Source organism: Carassius carassius, chromosome 23, assembly GCF_963082965.1.
Source record: "Carassius carassius chromosome 23, fCarCar2.1, whole genome shotgun sequence".
NCBI classification, from domain to species: Eukaryota; Metazoa; Chordata; class Actinopteri; order Cypriniformes; family Cyprinidae; genus Carassius; species Carassius carassius.
In genome coordinates, this window is record NC_081777.1 from 26,153,199 (window position 1) to 26,173,107 (window position 19,909).

Genomic DNA, 19,909 nt, shown 5'->3' on the forward strand with positions numbered 1-19,909 from the left:
CTATTATGGAATTGTGCTCAAATGCTAATTCATTTGCCGTTTAGTAGGCTAAATCTGGCCCTTAGCCTCCAAAAAAGATGATTTTTATGTTTTTAATAAAGAGCACTTTACTTTAGCCATATGTACACCTCAAATATGTCCGAGATTCAACACTACTAAAGTAAAATCAACTCTGCAACCTGTGCTTACAATGAACTACTGTCTCACCATTTGAACTATCCAGACTGAATGAGACCCAGATTGCCTCTCCTTACCGCTGAGCATTTGCAAAAAGGGCAGGGCCAAAGGACATACAGCATAGTCTCCTGTAGAATTAACTATATTTTTATCCTTTTCAGGGTAACATTCCCATTTCCCATTACTTTTCCACCACACTGAGTAGAAACATATTGGTTGAATTTTCCACATTCTTGTTAGCATCCCAGTTTCTTTGGTCAAAACCCTCAAATATTCTCATTTTGCCAGAAGGTTGTCTATTCCTTTTTAAGCTTTAAATGAATGTTTCTTGCTCTTAAAGGGAGGCTACGTATTTGTCCAGTTTGGTTTCCCAAATGTAATCTTTTGTGATGTTGTGCATATTAAGATGACATTATGGTAAATAAATTGGGCAAGGCACCGAACCCCCAACTGCTCCCCAGGCGCTGCAGCATAAATGGCTGACCACTGCTCTGTGTGTGTGTGTTCACTGCTGTGTGTGTGCACTTTGGATGGGTTAAATGCAGAGCATGAATACTGAGTATGGGTGACCATACTTGGCTGAATGTCACTTAAGCAAATGATTGAGAAGAAGCATCATGTAGTCGCCAGGAAAAGCAGCCAAATGAAGGGGACCATGCTTGGGTGGGTTCCATAATTGAAAACAGACATCTTAGTGGCATGCTGGAGACTTCATTTTCAACCTTTTTTCAACAATTTCATCTCTAGTCTTTTGTCCAGACAGTTTGGAATGGCTTCTCAGGCAAGATTTAGAGTAGCATCCAGGGGTCATTCTCTGAATGCCTTTTTGGCTCCTCAACCAGCATCTTTGCTCATTCTAAGTGGCATAAACACATACTGTATTTAAAAATAAATAAATCAAATAAATGTATTATATACACAAATATATACAATAAATACATACATTTTTTTAAATGTAATTTATAATATATATTTAGAATTATATTTTGGCATTTTTGTATATTTTAAAACTGATTTTATTCAAGTGATATTTGCATGTATCTAAAATGCATTTGATGTGGACAGGTACATTTTAAAATATGTTCCTATGGGTAAATGTGATTAAAGATTAAAACTGTCAGATGTGAGTTCTAAAAACACATTTTAGGAAGAAAAATATTGTAGTACTTTGTGTGTGTGTGTGTGTAAACATATATATATATAATTAATTTTATTTTTTTCCTGGTATGAGTCATTTTAATGCATCTTTAGACTAGAAAGTAGAGCACTTAAATTTTTCTACTACTTCATGCAAAGTGAATCAGGAACCAGGCTCAGGTGTTAGAAGTTAACTCCTAAAACCTATATCACAAGCACATATTGTTCTATGGCTCGACTGCCTGCTGCTAAACGTTCCTCTGCCAGGATAGATACATCTGGCAGCGAAAACTGCATTGGATTAAAAGTTCAAAAGACTTACTGGCTTTATCCAGCTGCCTTTGCAGCCTTGTACGGAGAGTAAGCACAGTGAAAACACAATGTTTCCATGATAAGGTAACTGACAGCAAGGTCAGAGCATGATAAATCTTGGCTGAGAAACCTGCGTAAACCTTTTGACTTGGCCTACTATGTTGCCCTATCTGCTTCACAGTATCTGGTTCTAATGTGGTTCAGTCACAGCTCTAAAGCACATGACATTGAAAAAAGTTTGAACTTTGATTCACTTTTTTATTTTAAGAGTCAAACTCAGTATCACCTGACACCATAAAAGTGACAGATCATACCAAGGTCAAGACAGAATCTGAAGATTTTATTTAGCCTTTTCTATGGTGTTTTGGAGATTCTCTGAGATACTGTGTGAGCCTGAACACACTCAAACTTCACACAGCTGACATTCACTTCTCATTACATTGCTGGACCTCTCCCTAAATATCATCATGGATATAAAATATGCAGAAAATTATGTGTAAACCACACAGGAATAATAAAAGGGTCCAAAAACAAGCAAAGTCACTGAGCAAAGCCTCAAATCACTTAACAGTATCAAACAGGAAGTTTTCCTTAATTTTATTTGACTTTTATAGGACTGTAACATTTTTTACTTTTGAGTTGAAGAAATATGTTGCAACTTTCAATGTGAAATCCCTCTGAAGTTCCATATTTATGTAACAAAATGTGTAGGTATTCTATGGTAAACAGCTTGCGCCATAAATGTTATTTATCTTTCATCGATTTATTTACTCATAAAAATAAAAGTTCATTCCAGTATGTTGCATGTATTAAATCACACAGATTAATTTAAAAAGCAACATTCCTGGGCCAATTTAAAATACACGTTACACAAAAAAAGCACTACACAGCTGTTGCATTAGTATCCTTCAAATTGCGAGAATTTAAATTGAGAAGTGAAAATACGCCAAACAGAAACACAGAAATTTCACAAAAACTCCCACATATAACAAAAAGGTTTTTCCTTACATGAGGAGTTTTTTTTTAGGAAAGAAACAGGAATATTTTGTACATGTTTTATGAGGTGGCTAATTCGTACAACCTCACTCCTACAATTTTGTATGGATTTCTGTGAATGGCAGGTTTAGGGGCGGGGTTAGGTGAGGAACCTCATACAAATTCCTATGAATTTGCCACCTCAAAAAATAAGAATTGCTGTAGTTCGGGTTGGAAATCTTATCATTATTCTTTAAAATCCTCCAAGAAACACCTCATACGTGGCCACTCTCCAGTATAAAGGGCCTTTCTCATAAATGTTTGGATAACCCCTTATTTACACTGCACACGTCTGCGGCACATTACAGCTCCACCAGAGCTGATCACAGTCATTCTAGTCAGTGCTTGCATTTATACCAGCCGCGCCACTCCAATTCTTGAGAAATCAAATAGAACATATTATGGTTTAGTCATTTGCTGCGGTCACAGTTGGTTAAAGTATAGTTCACCCCAAAAATGCGATTTTGCTAAAAAATTTACTTACTCTCAGGCTATACAAGATGCAGATGAGTTTGTTTCTTCAACAGAACAGATTTGGAGAAATTTGTTATGACACTTGCACACCAATATATCCTCTGCAGTGAGATGGGTGCCATCAGAATGAGAGTCCAAACGTACCCTACATGACTCCAGTCCATCAAATCATGACTAGTGAAGTGAAAAGTTGAATGTTTGTAAAAAAAAACAAATTGATCATCAAGATGTTTTTAACTTCAAAAAATTGTTTCCTTTGTTATGCAAAGATCAAGCACTGTTTACAAAAGAAAAAAAGTCAAACATTTGTTGGTGGATTTTGATGTGAGAGAACAACAGGAGATATACATTTTACTGGAGAAAGCAATTATATGGATTTTGGACTCTTTTTGAAGTTAAAGAAAAAACATCTTTTGTAATGGATTAATTTATTATAAACTCTTAACTTTCTGCTTCTGTTTGAACTCTGTTTGAACTCTCATTCTGATGGCACCCATTCACTGCATTGGTGAGCAAGTGATGTAACGCTAAATTTCTCAGTTGTGATGAAGAAACAAATTCATCTTTATCTTGGATAGCCTTAGGGTGATTACATTTAAATATGTGGCGAACCATTCCTTTAATAAAGGACAGATGTACCTTGTATGTTACAGAGTATGAAGAGCCAAGGACCAATCAATGTGCTTGGTGCAGGTTGGTTGGTCATGTAGGACACTTTCCAGGTCTTTTAGCATCTGAAGATAACCACGTAACCTTTCAAAGAGATGGAAAAATTTAACTGGGGAGATCATGGCCAAAAGGAAGAGAAGCCTTATTGGAGCTGAGCTTGAAGTGATGAGCTGCCTTCTAAATGTCAGTGCATCCATGATCTTAAAGGTTGAGAAAGTTGAAGGATATGAGTTTTGAAGTGTTGAGTTGAGGGTTACAAGCATGCGTTTACAAATAAAACCAGGAGCGGGTTTTCCATGCCATATGGATTCAGTATACAGTCATTAATCACCTCTCTGGTATGGCCACATTATAAGGCTTTTATTTGCATTCAGTGTTGTGTGCGCAATGTCAGTGCTAAATGAATGGGACTTGATTGCGTCTGGTACGTCCAGCGGCTTTATGGTCACGGTGGCCATGTGAGATCAATGCTGTAGCCAGCATGTTATGGGTTTTGAGGTGGACCATAAATGTGGCTGAAGCTTCCTCTTTCCCTGTTCCATCCTTAATTGAGACAGCTGGATTAAATTATGCTTTTAAGAAGCAGAAATTTCTCAGCCGGCTCGTGTCTTTTGATTTCCGCACACAACATAAGAGGAACAACTTGCCTGCCAAACAGGTAAAAACTTTGTGAATTGTTTGATCTATGTGGTTAAAATCTTGTAAAGGTCATAGATTGGTTGAACTTTTTGTCTCAATATAATATGGCAGTTAATAATCAAAGTTTGCATACGAAAATGAATGTAAAGTGGATGTATTTTAAAAGGCAGCAGTTGAATAATTTGGTAAGGCTCTGTTCCCAGACTGCAGCATGTCAGGGAGTGCTTGACAAATGGCCCCATTTCATTAATTATCCTTTCATAATCCCAGAGTTTCCCCATAATCTTATCCTGTATTCGTCCCAAAAAGGCCTGGCTTTCTTTTAGTTGGCATGATGGGCGACCAGCTGCTTGGAGTGGAATGGCCACCAAAGAGCAATTACCATGACAAAAAAAGGCACACAACCATTTTCCCATCAGTCCTTGCTGCTCAGACATCAAACAGAGCCATTAAGGTTCTTGTGAAAGTGAAGATTCATGTGCCGTTTAAAACCTGGTGAGTAATAAGTCTGCCGTTCCTTTCTGTGAAAAGTTTTCTCGACCCCTGAGGGGTGCCTCAGACAGGACATCCTGGGAGCCAAGCTCTAGAAATAGTCCATGGTTCCCCTTTCTGAAAATGAGTAGTTTTAACAGCACAAGTCATTAGGATGAATAATGAGGCAGATATGACAGCACGGGTTGTTCGCTTCACCTACACTTATTTGCCCATGGGCCCTTGCTCTGGGTTTCCATTGCACAGTGTGTGAACTTTAAACCTGTACAGTATGTTCTGTTGTCTAAACTAACAGGTCTACACTTATGATCAAATCTGTTGATATTAATTAATCATCAATGAATCAACAAAAGGTCCCCATACAGCAAAAGAAAAGAGAGACGTTTTTATTCTATTTTATGTCTAATGCAATTTTATTTTTAATGCTCTTTTAATGGTTAAAATGTATCAGGAATATATTAAGACTACAATTAAAAAGTTTGGGGTTATTAATTATTTTAATATCTTTGAAATACGTTTTGAAATAATGCTCATCAAGGCTACATTTATTTGATCAACAAGTAAACTATTAATATTGTAAAATATTATTACAATTTTAAACAACTGTTTTCAATTTCTGCATATATATATATATATATATATATATATATATATATATATATATATATATATATATATATATATATATATATATATATAAATATTTTTGTGGAAACTGCAATGCATGATTATTAAATTGATGAATATATTATTCAGAATAACAGCATTTATTTGAAATAGAATTTTGTTGTAAAAATATAGAAGTTATTGTCAACACTTTTGATTCATTTAATGCAATTTGATTCATTTTAGTGAATTTAATTTGATTTTAGTTTTTAAAAGTTTCACCGTTACACTGAATATGCTCACATAAAATGATTTTAATATTTTATATTTCATATTTAAAAATGTATTTTAATATTTTGGACATATATTTACATGTTCATAAAATATATTTTTAAAATTAAATAAAATATGTTTAACATATATTTACAAAATTGTAAAATATTTTGTGAAGTTCTAAAAATGTATTATTTATTTATTGCGGTATGAGTGATTTTAACATATCCGTAATTCCTCAAATAAAAACCGGTAGTCAAATAAACACCGGGCCTCTCATAGTGGCCGGGGGCGTGGTCAACATGGACAAATAAAGGAAAATATGTGCAGCAGAGCCAGATAACGAACATACACGCCCACTGCCGGAGCGTTTCTCGTTCTCGAGTCGAAAACCGGTTGCATTGGTTTTCGGATCACCAGTACACTGAACTGAGAACCGTTTAAGCATGCATGATTCAGCGTAAAGCAGACTGACACACAAAGCATCTGAACCGAACTGATTCTTTTGGTGATTGATTATAAACTGATTCTGTGCTAATGTTATGATCTCTGTCCAGTGGAACGCTATCGCTTTTAATTTAAAACGGGTTATTTAAAACAATTACTATCAAACAGATGGAATTAGAAATAAAGGCCTGCCTCTAATAAAAGCCTGCTTCAAATAAAAGCCTGTTACCTTCTGCAGTTCAGGTAAATAAAGGCCTCAGCTTTTATTTGAGGAATTACGGTATATTCATTCATATACTTAGATACAGTAGAGTCTTTTATTACAATATTCCTGCTGGCTGAACTTAATGGAGCACTACAACATGATCTAACCTCATTCCTACAAGTCTTTCCAGCTTTGGCTATGCCACTCTTCCATGCCATACATGCAAAAGTGCATTTCCTTTAGACTATTGGCACAGCTGCTACCGATTTCCTCCATCTGGATTTTGCCAGCACAGTATCAGTCCCTCTCCCTGGCACATTTGGATCTGCATTGGCTTCAAAGGTAACACAGTGGAGAAAACAAAAGTTTAGCCAATTCAAGCACTTTGTGGGGTAACAGAAAAACAGATTTTTGGAGAACCGCTGATTTACACACGAACCATGCCAGCGGTGGAAGAGAGCATGCAGCAAATGTATTTAGGACAAATTCGCAGTCTTTTTAACATTGTGTGCGCAGCTAGGGGTAAATATTAAAATACACCAGCAAAACGCCCCAAAGCAATCCCGCTGCTTCATTTGACTGTATTGTTTCACCAACACTTTCGATGAACTGTATGCTGTTCACTACACAACCTGAGGGTGTGCAAGTGCTGAATAGCTCATTAATCATGAAGATGAATCTATTATACCCATTCTGATGGCACATGCTGTGGAGGTGTCTGTAAACTGTCGGATGTTTGGCTGAAAAAATCCGTTGAGGTCTCGTGACTTCACAGTGAAGTTTGTGGCTGAGTTTAACCCTCTGAGTCCTCACACTGGTTCTTTGATTAGTGGCACTGGTGTGTCATTGCAGGCCCGCTGTGCCCTGCACGAGACAGATGGTACTAATGCGGTTAACATCTGTGTGTGCCCAGTACTGCAGTTGATCCGAGGGTTTTGAGAGATGCCGTTGTCTGCAGCAGGTTTTTATTGGTGTACTTGAACGTCTGTGAAGGCCATCAAGACTTTCTGTGGTATTAGGATGATTTTAATAACATAGAAAAGTGGGTGGGCTGACTTTTAGTACGGGCCATAATGCTGCTCTGGTTTTCTACACCAGAATCTGGAAATGCACAGTCAAGCTAAGACTCCATGCCAAGGTGAATGACACATGATGAAACCAAGTGTACTTCAAGTGTAAACAAAGCTGCTGTAGGACCCCATCCTAAAGTACAATCTAAATATTGAATTGGTTGTGCTTGCTATTTGAACAAACCCCTAATGGTACTGTATGTATTAAATTGGGAGAGAGGTGTGCTGTACTTTTCTAAGTGGTCAGACATTTTTTAGTTTTGCAGATAAAAAACATTTCATAAACGGAGAAACTTCATATCTCATTTGTGTGATGCTAATCTGCGGTGATTGGTCTCATTTTCAATACATCATGTCTGTAATGCCTGATAAAGCAGTGTTTGTGAGCGCAGTGCTGCTTTGTTTACAGCCGTTACCAGGGAAACAGCTATTTTTATGCTCCAAAAGCAGCAACTAGTGGCAAAAAAGGAATTCGCATTTTCATTCAGACCAACACAAAGAGACCAACAAGTGGGCGGGCAATATGCTAATGTTTCATGATGTCAACATGAAACAGCTTAGGGCTCCTTTTAAAAACGACTCATTTCAATGACTCAGAGTGACTCTTTCTTTTGAGAGACAATAACTTTATACACTGTGCACTTTCAGATTTAAAACTTTGCTGAATGTTTTCATTCACTTAGAGCTGTATTACACAAGGCAGGTAATTTTAAAAAGTCCATAACAGAGGCACTTTAAAGACAGCCTTCTTTCATATTCGTGCAGTGATTAAATCTATCTATCCTGTGTTTCTGCATTATGAAAGAAATATAAATTAATAAAATATATGATAAATAAAATATATAAATAAAATATATGTAATGTGAATGCTTGAACTGAATCTGGAATTCTTATTCATATCGCCGACAGTGACATTTTTTTAAATTGACGTATAAAAACAGTGCTGCATTGTTAGGGTAATTAAAATGGGTAATAATGGGTAAAGATATAGCATTTTTTTTTGGCCTTTCCAAGGAAATGTCACCAGTAGCAGTGAAAGGAAGGCTATCTCCATCCAGCTGGCTAATAATGAAACTGATTTAGGCCATGCAACAAACTCAACAAGCCTCAGAGGAACTGTAACTCCATAAATGAACTGATGTATTGAACTTGAAAGGCTTTTTACAACTCAGTATTATTTTGCATCCAAGTTTAGATGAGCAGAAAATGATGTGTGTTTGCATGCTATAAACCAAGACCATTTAATAAAGTACTGAGTTGTTTATTGCTGTAAGAGAAAAAGAAAGACCCCAAATTAATTTTATGTGGATTTAATATGGCTCAGATCTAAAACTCCAAGTTTTCCCTCAAACTTGTAACATTAATTACACTGTACACAAACATTCCTATTGAGTCATTGAGACATTTTTCCTGTCATCATTCCTGTTACAGTCAATGTGTAATTTTATGGTGCAAAAATCCAAACGTTCCTTTTAAATACGGCACAGAAATCATTTAGCTGAGTTATTCTTGACCCCTGACCTGTCCGGTGAGAGGAGATGGCACTGAGGCGTGCTAAAATAGGATGTGAGCGCATGAAGGAAATGAGCTGTGCTGGTTGGTCAAAAGCTTCAGGATATAATGGATTTCCAGGATGTGATTCGGTCAAGTGTTTGACCATCTTCTCTGGTGATACTTCACACAAAATGCAATTGATGAGAAAAGGGAGTTTTATAGTGGCCAGTAAGATGTTTTATAAGACTTTTTCAAACATACATAAACCAAACATATCTGAACTGAATGTTTAAATGGATGGTAAAATGTCTTCAGTTAACGTCTTCAGTTAACATCTTATGTCTTTTGTAAAGAAATAAGGTCATACAGGTTTGGAATAACCAATGTTTTATTTTTTGGGTGAACTATGCCTTTAAATACTAAATTGGGCATCACAGTAAAGGACATTTAAAAATAAATCTCAGCATCTCTTTGCTTGTTTTATGAGTCTAGATAAAGCTCAACCTTGTACAAAGATTTTAGTGCAGAGCTTTTTTTTTGAGCCACTGGCGTGCTTTACAGTTTCCTCATCAGTCTCTGTAATTCTTTTCATCTTCTCCCAATGCTCGGGCTCTATGACCTTACAGATTCGCAGGATGCAGATAAACACAGATGTGCGTGCGAGATGTGCGAGTCCCTTCTTGTTTTATTGGTCAAAGCAGCATTGAAATAAACTTTGCCAAAGGAGACCAAGATAACAGATGTTTTCATATTTATATGAAATAGAACTTAGTAAAAAACACAAGCCCTCAAACATATATATATATTAATGGTTCAGCCCCAAAAGTGATGTACTGTGGCCCCAAAATGATACATAAATCACACTTAAAATGAATGTACATACATACATTCTCACAATGTTAAACCAAGCTATTTTTAATAAAACAGTTTAATACTGTCTACTTTTTCTGGTAATAACAACATACACATACACATAGTTTTATATGAAAAAACACTACATATATATTATTAAAAAGAGCTTGGTTTTATTTTGTGTAGTCTTATTCAGTGACATTCATACATTTCAAAATGTGGTTTAAATGCAAATTACTTTTGGTGGGGTGCTGGATTTCATTTTTATTCAACAATTTCACCAAATTCATATATTCAAGTTCATGGTAGGATAAGACCAATGTGTGGTCAGGCAGACAAGACACACCTGAAGCTTTGGCAATGTCTCAAAAAAAATGAAATGCATTTTGCATGGCCATTTTTACATCCGCAGGTGTGCAAGGACCATTACAGAACAGAAATGCAACACAGCTCTGAGCTGCCATCTGAGGCCAGTGGAAAAAAAACAAATTATATAAATATATATATATTATTTTTTTTTTTTCAGCTTTGGGAATACAAGGCATATTTAAATACAGGTGTGCCAACCCTTTTAGTTCACAAAAACTCACATAATTAGAGACCTTGGACTTTAATTATTCTTTAAATCCCAGAAGCACTATTTTCATTAAAATGCTAATTTGTACAAACAAATTAAAGGCAGGTGTAGTGCTGAATTTTTCTTTTTACATGTACTGGCAAAACGTGCAAATCTCATACCCACTTACCACTGTATTCTCTGCACTTTGCACAACACAAATTTAATGCAACACAGATTTCAAGCACATGGGAAAGGGTGTAGCGTTTAGCAATAACGGAACTTTGGGAGGAATTTTACTCTTAAGAACACCAAAAAGTAAGTTGGATCCTGCAACACAAGCTATTATTCATAATTTAAAATGATGAATGTAGAATGTGCTGAAAATGATTGCATTACATTTGGTGTATGAATTATATCAACAGCCCATAACATCAATGGGTCTATAAAAGTGTATATTAACAAGTCGAAAAACAATACTCCACACATTGAATTGTAAGTCTGATAGCCTATTAGATTTTGCATCATGGGTAATCGTTAAAGAAATTTATTTTACAAGGTAAAAAGCATGTTGCAATTGGCATTTGACATGCTGAGCTAATGCATTTAGTTCAGGGGCTAAATCAGGAAATACAAGCACTGTGCAGAATTAAATGGAAACTATCCGCTGTCGAAGAGAGTCAGACCATTCTTAGTGGCCACTGAGGGAGCCAATGAAAACATGTATCTCTGTCTCAGCTTGACTGTGAGACCACTGCTGTGGAAACCTGAAGAAACACAATAGTTGTCTGAAATTCATTATACTGAGATCTGTCACCATGGAATGGTGTGAAGTGCTCTGTGTTATAAAAAGGGTTGTCAGTCAAACTCTCATAGTGCTTGCCGCAAACACAAAACATTATCACTGAGAATTAGAACTGTACTTAAAGGGATAGTTCACCCAAAAATCTGAAAATTCTGTCATCTATTCACCTTCATGCAATTCCAAAACCAACCAACCACACACACACACAAAAACATCTGAAGAAATTTAAAGGGACATTTCACCCAAAAATATGAAAATTCTGTCATCTATTCACCTTCATGCAATTCCAAACCCGACTTTCTTTTTTTCTGCAGAACACAAAAAAAGACCATCTGAAGAAACTTTTTGGTCATACAATGAAAATCAGTCTGGTCCAAGACAAAACATTTTATTTTAATATAAAAATACGGAATAGTACAGTATATATTCTGTGTTCCATAGAACAAAAAAGTAAGGTTTGGAAGTACTGACTGAATATTTTTGGGTGGTCAACCTTAAAATGACCTTAAAATTTGCATTTCTGAAATGGGGCAGTGTATTGAAATTATAGACTAAATAAAAAAAAAATTTCAGTAGCATATCATATCATACTAAAATAAAATGATAAAACACTTCAGTTTTATTCACAGGCTCAAACTGAGAAAAAATATGCAATTTGGTGCTGTTGCTGATATCTAATATCAAAAAGTAAAATTACATTCAGGTGGCTTGTGATGTAAATCAATGAGATCTTCACTTACATAAAATGCATATAAATATCAGTTATAATCCAATAAATGCTTACATTCTTAAACTCTAAAGTCTTAAATGCTTAGATTTATCATAGCTCTGCAATTATTTCATAAATGTAAAAAATAAAATGCAATGCAATAAAATGATAAACAAATAAACATTTCTTAAAAGCCTGATGGGTCATTTGATACTCACATTCTATTATAATTTCATAGACACATAATCAAGTAAACCTAAGTTGCTTCAGTCCACATGCATACCAAAACCTGAAGGTAGACATTTTTATAATTATGCTACAAAGCCATTTATTTGCTAAAAAAGTATAAACTACCAATCAGAAGGCATGAAGAAGATTTGATCATGTTTTATTATTTTGGAAATGTAAATATGATACATTAGGCTTTAACAGGGTTAAGATGCATGCTCACTGGCTCATGCTAAGATTGTCATTGCTATGTAAATAAAATCTGACAAGAACTCTCTGTAACAAGTGAACTGAAACAAAAGCTGAATCTAAAATTAAGCTCGATAATGGAAAATGGGGTTGATATTGTCATATCTTGTACATTTTCTATGCTCATTAAATGGATTCTCCTGGGCAAGCATGAATTTACAGTGTGCCTTCAGCTCTGAGAGCTCACAGTGAAGGTAACGGTTCCTCTGCTAGGCATTCTTTATTTTAATGGATGCTTGAAACTAGCAGCAAACAAACTGCTATAGGACTGAATTTGCATAACTGGGTCATTAACTGTCAGCTGTTGTTCTCTCTTTAGGGAATAACTGTCAGTAGGAGGGTGAGCCTTCCTTTGCTGCCTTGCAAAAAGTGTGGGAAAGATAACTTAATTCACAGTGAGGAAATAAGACTTCTTTCTATTTCTGTTATAAATGATAAAGCATTAGGGGAGACTGGGGCTTGTTGTCACACAGGGAAGATGCCACATAGAGAGACAGAAGAGTAAAAAAAGTGTATACAATTACCCTTTTGTTTTTTAATAAGAATAACTTTTTATTACAGCTTTATGGATGTATTCAGGATACTTAATGACTACAAATTAAACGAGGTCAAATGTGGATTCAGGGAATTCAGAAGATTTCCTGTGTACACTCATAAGCAATATTCAAACGTAATTGCACTGAACCAAAAAGCTTTGATACTATAGCCTTTGACTTGAAATACCTCAAAAAGTTTGCCTGCCCTCCGATGTTTTTCATTCCAACAAAAGCTGTTCCGCTAAACATTGACACACTGTAATAAATCAGAGTGATTTTGTTGTCAAAGCTGATGGCGAACTGGAAAGTAGTCAAGTCTTGATTTTTCAGAATCATCCCATTAAGATCCATTTATGCAACAGTTTCCTTCATTTTAGAAAGGATCACAGACCTTTAGAGATTGATGCAGATGAAATGACAAATGTTGCTCCAGCACATCTGGGAACAGTGTGATAAGAATGATGCCCAGTTGATTTCAATGGCTGGGATTTGCACAGATGTCACTCAGGCCAGGGGTAGTTTTAATCATTGGGCATCAGAACAGTTCAAAAGACCTAAAACCAAAGATGACAAATAGAGTGAAGAAAAATAAAAAAAATAAAAAGAATGCTAAGAGGTCATTTTTATTTGAGCAATAGGTTCTCACAGAAGTGTGAAAGACATCAGTTTACCAGTGTAATGTGCCAATCTAATGTAAAAATAAGGCAATATAATGTACTTTAGAACATACTTTTTTGTAGTAATAATGGACAATCAACATTAACTTTACAAAAATGTTGAGATGTATTTTTTTTTAATGTAACAGGATTCTGTATAGACACAGAAAAACTTTTATAATGAATACCATATTTTCCCCTATACTCTGCACAGTTAATATCTTGGATTCAAGTGCTTAATGCCATCTATGACTAAAGCCACTTGGAATTGTTGGACATATCCACGTGGAAAGCTAAACACATTTAAAGGGCTTGGTTTTGCTTGTTTTGGACGGCATCTTTAATAGACTAGCACTGATATTTCACAGGTGTTTAACCACCCGTGAGCAGACTGACATTAGCTAAACCTTTCTTACAAAACACTTAAGAGTATGATTAATTTCACATAATTTCCTATGTTATGAAATATGCCAGTATGGTAGTGACTGACATGAAGACAATGACAAATGTAGTTTTCTCAATCACTCACTGCCACGTAATTTAACAATCTGTATTTATAAATCATCTAGATATAAATATGCATGTAGAAATGGATGTACATCCTGTATGGCGTCCAAAAGTCTGAGAACACCAGTAAAAATGCTACTGTATTGCTTTTTTATAAAATAATATACCATACAGTAATTAGTTTATTTATTTTTTAAATCTAAAACATTGCTTATTTTTTCACTGCTTACGTAATTAGCATCATCGTTAAATATTAGATTGACAGAGGGAAGTTTGGTATGAACAAGATTTAAAGTGGCTTATTGTTTTGATTTTGTGTGTCAGCATGCAGTGCCAATTCCAGATTTAATACTCTGTGTGATGATTGGTCAGTGTCCTCTGGGAGATTTCCCAGCGGTTTGTGTCAGTTACCTCACTGCTGTACATCAAGGCCATCAACCACATCCATAAAGCTTTTACACATCCAAAAATCTGCCAGAAATCTCACACGCATATTCAGTGCCAATGAGTCACAGATTTGTAAACAGTTTTTCAGTAGGGATACAGTTTCAAAATAATCAGAGGCATTTACGTTATTAGTAAAACATATGATCTAATTTTCATGTGCTCAGTGCATGTTTTGGTTATTCTGCTGTTTCATTACTGAGGTAGATCTTGTGTAAAGTTAATATAATGCAGGTTTCATGAAGGTAAAAAGAAAATAATGATAAATCTTCAATTTAATGTTATGCTTCACTATATATATATATATATAATGTGTGTGTGTGTGTGTGCAATAAATATGCATATGCAAAAGTAAATAAATAAAAAAGGTTGTGCAAAATAAAACATTTTAAAATTTCTTCATCCCATTCCATCTTTTTCCTCTTCAATTTCTAAAATAAAATAAAATAGGCTTTTAATCATATAGGCACTCAAGATTCATCGTTACTACTATAGAAAAAAGTAATTTTTAGTAACACAACTGCCATCTGAAACCAATTTTCTAACTGTCAAAATAAAAAAATTGTGCAAAATGAAATGAAAAAAAAAAATTATTTTAACTATCTTTTTATCCCATTTTCCCCTTTCTTCTCTTAAATGTAATGCCATGCTCCACTGTATGCAATAAATATGCATATGAAAATTTAAATATACAGTAATTGTCTAAAGAAATAAAAAGGTACCATAAATTAAAATTAAATTAAATATTCTCAATTGTATTGATCCTATTCTACCATTCTTCTCTTTAATTTAATGTCATGCTCAACTGTATGCACTGAAAAAAAATGTACAGTAACTGTCAAAAGAAATTAAAAAAGCGGGGAAAAAAAAATTAAAAATCCCCAATTCACCCAAGGTTCATACTTACCACTAAAGGATAAAAGTATTTTTTTGTCACACAACTGCCTCCTCAAACCAATCTTTTTAATGAATGCCAGCCTCTCCATGGAAACAATGACTCATTTATTTTTAGCTTTGAGCTGTTTTTCTTTTATATTCTTTTACACAACTCCTCTGGGTTACACACAGCGCACCTCTCAGCATTCTCCACCTTCAGGCTGTATACTCATACAAATGGCTTTGCAAAGTGAATAGCAATAACCTTAATTTGAAAAAAAGTTATTTAACAACCTATTACTCATGGAAAATAGATACAAGCAAGTTGAAGAGCATTCATTTCTAGCAGCAATCCAGTTCAAGTGCACTCAAGTCTTTATGTTTATAACTGGTCTCACTCCTTCTGTTTTGGTTGCATTGAGTTGCATGCTTCATTCAAGAATAGAATATTAATACTATGCACTGGCATAATGAATAAAACAATAATGAAATCTAAATCTGAAACATAATCCGTGCATAAAAGACATCATTGGGCTTGTAGTACAAGTTGGCAGATTTTCGTCAGATGTTCGGCTCAATCATCCTCTCAGAACAAAACATCCTGAGATTGTAAGTAAATATTTACTGACAGTTTAGCAGTAAATAAGATTCAATATATTCAGGATATTTTTAATTTCCGAAGACATGAAGACTTTTATGGTAAACATTCAAATAAACTTCAAACCCATGCTGTAACTGCTTGAGAGGCTCTTGATATTTATCAATTGTAAGCCAATAATGCAAACTATGCAAAGACATGGGGTATGAATGAAATCGTGAGCTGTTGTTTTTAAGCAAGTGGTGCCCACATGTTTCAGTCATTAATGTGCCTTCCATGTGTGAAACACTAGTCTTTGGCCTAATGGGGAGGTCTTGGCTTTATGGTACACAGATGTGTGTTTGAAGGGTCATTTGCTGTGGGTGTTGTATTAGCTCAAGTGATTTAAGTAACTGACCTCACGATTATTTACAATTCTGTGACTTCCGAGAACTGAAGACTGTGTATAATAAAAGGGAAACTTTAGTTCTAGTTGTAAACACACATGCACAGACTATAATATGGGTATTTCAGAGTGAATATCACCATTACAATAAAGGGAAAATATAAATAAACTGTTTTCATGATGCTGTCATGCCATTTGCAATAACAAGCTACAAGCTCATTTATGGCAGACTTTAATGTTGCATTAATTACATTAAAAACATATAATGTTTAATAAAAATTTTTTATATACATTTATTTGCTGTGGGGCTTAAAGTACAAAAAAAATTCTAGCTGGTGTAACAGAGATTGCATGCAGATAAAATAAATACAGAAACAACACAAAGGAATCTAAAAAAAAAAATCTTCAAAGATAATCAGTGAAGCAAATTTGTTTAAGAATATTAATATTTGAAAAGCGGTGTGGTGTAACCAACTTGTTATTTGCCATTTGCCATTTACACATGTTGATTTGCTATATAATGCCACTGATTTACTTCTGCAGCAAATCTTTTATGAGTGTGTGGATGTGTTTCACCTGGTTCTTTTGAAGTCTTTGTACTCAGCCGCCTTCTTGAGTCCCCAGAAGGATGTAGAGAGACTTTGATGTAGATCAAACCAGCCTGTATGATTTTATGTTCCCACACCACCTCTTTCAGGTGTCACATCTGTTACATGACAATCACATTTCAAATAAATGATTAGCCTACTAATGAAGCATAGCACCTTTTAATATTAAGCCCCAGTAGAGTTCAAACGAGCATATTCTTTGCCCTTTGAAGAACGACTACAAATAATTTGAAGAACAAACACTTTATATATGGAGTCAAAACACTCCAAAATAAAAGTACTACAATTCCCATACATTAGCTTCTGTCATGTAATGCATTCTAGAGCAGGTTCAGACTGTTGACAGGGAATGTTGAAGGAGCCATCACAGAAATATACTGCGTTTATGAACACATGGTTGAGTGCTTCTGATGTTCAGCCATCGCAGGTGAAAAAAAGACTCCTGCTGTGCAAGCAAAACACAAGTTACGTTTATATCTTCAAAACCTGTGTGGAATTTATATGCACTGTAATTCAATTGCGGACATAAAACAGAACATGTTTTCGCAGATATTATACTTCAGATGTCTTGTCTGTTATGAATTTCGCTACAGCTGCATAGAAGTGGAATATTTCAGCATGTATAACTCAAGTCTGAGAATGTATTATTTGAGGAGACTGGTAAACAGATGACGCCAGTGCAGCGTACTGATTAAATTCTGAGATATCAGTGACAGTGAATTAAGCCATAACCTTGTATATATATATATATATATATATATATATATATATATATATATATATATATATATATATATATATATATATATATATATATATATATATATAAAATATATAATATAATAGCCAGAGATAGAAATTATCACTGCATTTTGTCGTAAATTAACAAGTTAATGTTTAGACTATCTGTGAATTCCATTTTTCACATAGACCTGAAATTAAAATATACAGTATATCATGATGTTCCACTGCTGTTGGGTTGTGAAATATACATTTTGGAAAACTTCTGTAGATATCTGGCTTGGTTTCGACATGGAGAAACAAACCATATAGTGTTGTGGCTTGAACAGTAGGTCAGATGTTTGACAACTGCTATTAGTGGTCGGTCATATTTTATTTTTTTCTGTGGGAGCCAAGCATTAGCAGGCACAAATGTGTGACTGTGTTCTGGAAATAAGCCTAAAAAATGCAACCCATGTCTGCTTGTATTAATAAAGCATTTTATGAAGAAATAAGTTGCTTATAAAAAGTGGGCAACACCAATTATTCCTTTCCTCCTGTCACCTATTTTAATTATTTTGAACGGCGAGCCACTTTCTGGCTTGTTCTGTCAGACCAAGCTGCTTGATCTTCTAGAAAGATTTGGCAACCTCTTGAGTGGAGCAGGAGGAACAATCTTTGGTGGGCCTTTTTAATGACATTGAAAGGCTGTTTAAGCATACAGCTGATATTTTTGCCAAGCACTTGATTGATGGGTGTACGATTAGGGAATTTATGTTCTGCCTGAGGTCAATACTGTTCTTCAAGTTGTTTTTCAGGCTTTATAAGGCTGCTTTGGCCTATCTGCTAATGGTATGGGATCTCATTGTTATTGCGTATGACTCAAATAATAGTTAGATATAAAATTATAATGAAGGAATGTGGTCTGTTGGTCTCTGAGACAATTTCGAGTTGTATGATTTGTAGTTAAATTGGATCTTAAGAGCCAACAGAATTTCCCAACCTAATAAAGAAAATCGCTTGTTTTACATTGACAACTTAATGGTTACCTACGGAGCAGGCCACCAAATTTAAACTGTATATTTTAATAGGAAATGGATTCAAATTTTATATTAAAAAAAGAAAAAACTAAAAAAAAATTATGCTTGCAGATATTACTTAGATATAGCTTCCATCCTGAAATGATTAAATTCATCATTAATTTTTTTTTTTTACAGCCACATACAACATTTGAGTTTGCTATTTGGTGAGTTCATAAGTAAAAGAGAAATTCCAAAGAGTTAGAAAAGTGATTAAAAAACAGTAACATGGATGTTAAACTTAGATTTAACAACAGTACAGTGTCAGTTATGGTAGGGTGACAGCATTAAGTTGAGTATAAATTTCTGCTATAATAAAAAATAATTATAGAACTTTAAAATATATAAATGTCTGAATGAAAAGCAAAATAATAAACAACAACATTTCACTTAATATATATATATATATATATATATATATATATATATATATATATATATAAAGTAAATGATTTTTGAATTGGTTTGTTTATCCTAAATCAACTTATTGATTCAAACTATATTATAGAGAAAAGTGTTTGATTAATCCCAGTTTGCTTGTGTGCAACCCTAGCATTTTGTCTTGCTAAAACACAACCTGTGCTGAAAAATGATTGTTAGTTACTCCCCAACGGTGATAATATATTGGTGTTAATAAATATACACTGCTCTTTGTGTATACGTTTGAATCATTGTTTAAATGTTCATCCAAAAAGATGTCACAGCAGTGTTGAACACCAACTGTTGCTTCACATCTAAAGAAGTGCTGCACTTCTTCACTGCTCCTAATGTTTAGAAAGCCATACGTTTGGCACATTAATCAAATGCTAATGGAACTTAAAGTCTATTGTGTTTGAGACAACTGGAAAAATAGCTTCTAGGTGAAAGATTATTCAAGTTTATGTCCAAACAATACATTTAAGGATCCAAATCGGGGGGACAAGCTCCAAATAAAGCAGACATGCATGTCAATTTGAAGACACTTTTGCAGGGTTAAGAATGTCAACAACTTAGGTGGTTTCTTCCCTTGCATTTTTTAAATCCATTCAAATCTCTGGGAAAATATTCACTTTCATATCAGTCAGAAATCAC

The 19,909-nt window shown here is 34.6% G+C and overlaps 1 long non-coding RNA gene across 1 annotated transcript; it reads right to left on the reverse strand.

The window, feature by feature from the left end:
• Nucleotides 1–12,381: 12,381 nt before the first annotated feature.
• LOC132101974 (uncharacterized) lies at nt 12,382–17,480 on the reverse strand. Its single transcript, XR_009423254.1, has 4 exons — nt 17,335–17,480; nt 17,008–17,137; nt 13,357–13,519; nt 12,382–13,221 (listed from the first exon to the last, which is right to left on the reverse strand). It is a non-coding gene; the product is annotated as an uncharacterized LOC132101974 (long non-coding RNA).
• Between the last annotated feature and the right edge of the window lie 2,429 nt (nt 17,481–19,909).